This window comes from Cryptomeria japonica, chromosome 10 (assembly GCF_030272615.1).
Source record: "Cryptomeria japonica chromosome 10, Sugi_1.0, whole genome shotgun sequence".
NCBI lineage: Eukaryota > Viridiplantae > Streptophyta > Pinopsida > Cupressales > Cupressaceae > Cryptomeria > Cryptomeria japonica.
This window is the reverse complement of record NC_081414.1, coordinates 76,701,231-76,707,193: the sequence shown is the minus strand read 5'-3', so window position 1 is coordinate 76,707,193 and position 5,963 is coordinate 76,701,231.

Below are 5,963 nucleotides of genomic sequence, written 5' to 3'. Positions count from 1 at the left end.
ATTAATGATAATTAATTGCTGAATAGAATGTGATGATATGTGCAACTAATTAATTTATCAACGTGGTGATGCGATAGGGAATTGCCTAGGATGAATGCAAAATTGACAATAGAAGGTGGTGAAACTTAGGCATCTGAATTTGCCCCTTTGAAAGGTGCTATGACTCAAAGTAGTGGCTTTTCAAAGTAAGTAGAAGTAGACAAATAAATAGATGGAAGAGGATGATGCTTTAAGTGGCATGATGATAAAGAGAGGATCTCTTAAGAGGACATTGTTAATTTTAGGCAATCAGATATTAATTTAAGCAATTAGATTATACTCAGACTGTGAATGAATAGTAACAGTAATAAAACACACGGCAAAAGACACAAATACCTTGGGAAACCTCCCTCTTGGAGGTGAAAAATCCAGCCTCAAAATACAACATGTTTTATCTCAAATGTAGGCAATTACAAGGCTATACACTATCTTAGATTGCTGTTCAATATATCAATGAAGACTGCAGCCCTTATCAACAACGAATAACAAGGAGGATCAACAACAGATGTCTAAGATCAGATGCGCACAGTAGGAGTCCTTATCTAAGTTCACATGAGGATCTTTGATCACTTGAATGCAACCCTTATCAACAACAAATACATGAGGATCTTTGACAACTTGATTGCAACCCTTATCAATAGCAGATGGTTAGGAGGAGCAACAAATGTTTGGATCTGATTTGCACAAGAGACCTTGAGATGAACTTTGACAACTTCGCTACAATCAACCTTGTAGAGTTTGCATAATCGTCTTGCACAAGTTCGCATTAGGAAGGATCGCTGCTAGGAGAGCAGATAGGAGAATATAAAATGATTGTGTGTGCAAATGACTTCATCTTGGAGTAGTTATATATCAACCTTAGGTGCTAATCATCCTCAAGTTGGCTTGCATGAATAATGTTATATTGTTATTGTATATTTCCCACGTTGGACATTTGGGTCCAACCCAATAGTTATTGAATTGCCTTTGCATGTTACATTTTGGGCCCAGCCCAATGACACATTGTATTGCCTTTCCACGCTACATTTGCGTCCAGCCCAATAACACATCGAGTTGACTTTAGCGTTACATTTTGGTTCTAGCCCAATGACACATTTACATAAAAGATAATACAAGTGTATTTTAATTGTCATTGACAACATTAAAATACAATAGGTATCCGAGCTAGCTACTATTTCAACAAACATAACCATGAAAAATATGAATGAACAATTGAGATGAAAAAAATGATGATTGAACAAAATGGATGATGATCAATGTTGAGTATCTTGCACAATGTTAAATGTTTGGGCAACCTAATATATTTAGCACATAAGAAGATGCACTATGATATGGAATGTTGAGAATCTTGCTCAAAATCTTAAATGTTTGAGCAACCTAGTTTATAATAACACATAATAAGATGCACTATGATATGGAATGTTGAAAATATTCAACAAAATGTTTTTGATTAAAAAGTAGGGTTTACTAGGGCACCGACCCTTTACATAGTCCAGGACTATCCACAAAACCAAAAGTTCAAAACTAACCAGGTAGGCGAAGAAGGCCTGCAGAAACTACACAAACCCAACCCCAATCAAGGGGGGACGGTTTGGGGGAAAGAGTGGGGGGGGGGGGGGGGGGGAAGAGAGTATTTCCCCTTCCGCCATCGACAAACCACCGTCCAAGCGATGGAGTCATTAGGGTCCACAAGTTGTAGATTAGTCGGAAGGGGATTAACAGAAGGCAGGCCAATAGGAGTCTTCGTAGGCTGCAAGGAGGCCACAGAAGATTGGATATGAGTTGCATCAAGTGAGATACCAGTAGCGTCCGGGAACAAGGGAGTCGTAGGGTCAGACTGCAAACCTGGTTGGGCACTAGGAGATCTTCAACAAAATGTTAAATGTTTGAGCAACCTACTTTATAATAGCACATAATAAGATGCACTACGATATGGAAGACGATGAAAGGCCCCAAAGATTAATACACAAATTGCAAATGACATAAGAAACAAACTAATGCAAACAAAATACTTAAACACAAATGCAAACAAAATAAAATAAGAAAACATTTAAGAACATGACTAGAATAACTATAAACTAGAAATAAAAATGATAACAAAAGAAAGTCAAATGTTTGTCTATGACTAGGTTAAAACTTGATATTTAATGAAAATGATAGTGACACTTTGCCCTAAGAAACAATTTATGCAAGGAGCTTGGGTTGGGAATGATACATCCCAATAAAATTACAATAATATATTTAACATGAAAAGGGGCTTTAACTAAACCAAATATGTTGGATTCTTTTTTTTTGAGAGTTTTTTTTTGTTTTCAAATTTTTTTAGTATCTTTGAATTTTGGAAATTTTCAATGTTTTTAAGATTTTTTGCGAATAGTAAATTTGAAAGAGGATTTAATACACTAATTTTTTTTATGATTAAAGATAGTATATCCAAATAGAGTACATGACAAAAACTATCACTAGTAAACGAGACCATACATGGTCATAACAAAAATAGACCAAAATCATAGTGTTGCCCACATACTATGACTATATATATTGTAACATATTGTTAGAACAATTCATATTAACAAGTTATATGCATATTAGTCAAATAAAGCTCTCAAAAATTTGTACTATCACTGTATTCATCATGGTCCCTCTATCTAAGAGGTGGATTGATTTTTGAAATGTTATCATTGGACCTCACAACCTCAACTATGAAGTCATCCCCATTGTTAATGTGGCATCTAGTTCATTTATGGAAACCTAGGTCTTTCTACTGAGTACTTCCCATTTTATTTCATCTGTAACTCCAAATAACCTCTCAAAAAAGTGATATTGTCACAATTGTTAAACAACTAGTGTTGTCCATATTTGATTTCAACTTTGTTAATATCCATTGTACCTTCCTTCAACAATTTGACATACTTGTCCTTGGATACCTCCATTGTTAGGTTGACCTGTGTAAAAATATAAGGAAACATGAGTCTTTTAAAGGACTCAGTAATTGCCCTCCTTGCGCCTTGGATTTTTTTCCTTATTTCTTGATTTCCAAAACCCATAAAGTTTCAGTAGACAAAAGAAGCCAAAATATATTGCAAGTTTTTATCCAGATCTTTAACATGATCAACAAAAAATTCTTTCCAATGAACACCACCTTTATCACCCCATCCCCCTAGATCAATACAAAACATATACCAAATTAATTTAGCAAAAAGATAATAATTTTTTTTGTGTCTAATAGTTTCAAGTTTCTTGCAAATATTACATACATCTACTCTTGAATATATCACATTGCAAGGTAATTTTTCAAGTATAAACAACAATTTGAGAGGCCTTTGGCTCTAGATCATTATACCACAAATAATTGAAGATATTATTCCATAGTTTATTAGGAAAATCAATATTGTAACTATTATTAAGATAGGAAATCATACAAATGGTATCACTTAAATTTTATACACATTTTTAGTTTTTCACATTTTGAAGGTCAAACCCATCAGCCCATTTAAGTAAATAAAAAAACAAACAAATAATTTTAGGAGCACACATAGGAAACAAAATGATATTGCATGCCTCCTTGAGTATAGAATATGTCCTCCAATTATAAGGAGGCAAGTCATATTAAGTACTCAAAGAAGCCCATGTTTTCAAGTGGCCATTACAAATAATGTCAGCGAAATGCTTGATACCCTTCATGTACCAAAATAGATTGCAGAACAACCTTGTATTAAGAAAAAAATCTACCCTTATGCTCTAGCTTCCAGCAAATTGATCTAGAAAGGCATATTTTTTTACTGTCACATCTAAAAAATCACAAATTTTGAACTTTCTTCTAACTATCTCCCATTCTTTTTACAGTCGTTTAAAAACACTAGATCTTATAGGGGTTATAGAGAATTTGTTAATCAATAGGTCACAAAGGGAGTTGTCTCCATGCTTTAGCATGCTTGAGTACAATGAAAAATAATTTTTTTCTAACAAGAATCTTCCATGGTTCATTACCCTTTAAGGATTTGATTATACATTTTACAACTAATGTTATGCAATGTTTCTTAAGGTATTTCAATCCTAGACCACCTCAAATCTTATCAAGACAACACCATTCCCATCTGACTGAGTGATTCTTCTTGTTTTTTCCCATCTAACGACAAAAATTACGTAAATTCTCTTTTGAATTTCATTAACTTGATAATTGTTAAATAGCCAAATAGAGGAGTAATATATACTGTATGACGATAAGATCTTTTGGCATATTTGGATTCTACCTACCAATGATAAATATTTATTGTTTCAGTTATCTAAATTTTTTTAATCAAATTTTCTTTTAATACAAACCCACACATCTTTTAAGAATGGATATACTGCAAATGGAATTCCCAAATATCAAATTCACTTCTTTGGACCTCCTAGTGTTAAGTCATATATAGAAAACCATTCAAGAGGGGTGTCTTTCTAACTTAGCATTATAGATTTAGTAGTAGACATTTTTCCTCGTAGGGCTATACAAAAGAGGTTTAATCTCTGTAATAAATTATGAAAATAATTTCTTCAAGCTCAACAAACAATGTTTAGTATCATAAGTAAATTAAATGGTTAAGATATTATCTTTTTTAAGAAGGGATAGATGCCTTATCTTAGGATTGAATGATGTGTCTCTTAATATATAAAAGATAACATTTGGTGTAATTACAAATAGGACAAGGGAAAGAGGGTATCCCTATCTTATTGATCTCTCTAGTGAGAATTGCTCTGGAAATGGGCCATTAACATCAACTTGGGCAACTGCATTTTTCAAAAGAGTGTTCACAATTTCACAAAACCTATCAAGGAAATTGAAATGTAATGTGGATAATTGATTTAGGGTTTTCACCATTGGAGGGATGAAAACCACTAAATATTTTCACTTAGGACCATTACATTCAAAAGAGGAAGGGAATCCACTAGATTCAATCACAAATCGGATAAGGGCTGAATACTAAATGGATTGAATTAATTTTGATTTCCTCTTTTGTAAATTGAAATGTTGAATTAAGGTAAAATATTGAAAATTGAAGGAAAAACCGAGAAAACAGTGAGCTACGGACGCGAGATTTTCGCACGCACCTGGATTTGAGCAATATATGCAGATTCATACTTGATCCCCGAAAAAGCTCCAAAAATGTCAGGATTGAGGAGGTGGGCACCTTGGTCCTCCTACTTTTTCGCACACCAAAAAGGGTTGATTCGTCTCTGCAAATAATGCTTATTCTGAAGATCGCAACTCCGTACTTGTTTCTTGTACATAGAAAGAAGGGGAAATAGGTTGGGAATAGGGGTTTTCTTAAGTCAAACCCCGGTTTAAGAATCAACCTTGAATGAAATATTGCAAATACTTGAAATAAATGATGGAAATCTATACCTCAGATCTGCAATGAATGATAATGATGCTTTGCTTCTTGAATGCAATCACATGTGTTGTATGAAAATGGCATGAATATGACAAAACCCTAATCACACACACATGCTTGCAAATGGATATGTAAATTTGTTCCACAATTGATAGATGAAGAATGTGCAACCTTGAAGACCTCTAGAAGCACTTGATGATGAATACTTCAATGCTTGAATGCTTGATTTCTTGAATGTCCACCTATATGAGTGTCTTGTATATTCTCCCATATGAAAATTGAGAGGGGAAGACCTCCTTATATACTTTCCTGTAATCAATTATGTTAATTTTCCAACATAGGCTAACATGACGCAAGGTTTCTCACTCAAAATTTGGACAGGGCAGAGTGTTCAAATTGGGGCCCCATTAGAGAGGACCAAGGAGTGGCACCTTAGTCCCAGTGAGGACCAAGGCGCTGCTCCCTGGTCCTACCCTATTTTGAGTTAGGATTAAGGGTCCCAACAAGGTGAAATATGAAAATATGACCATTATTGCATGGTGCAAGTCT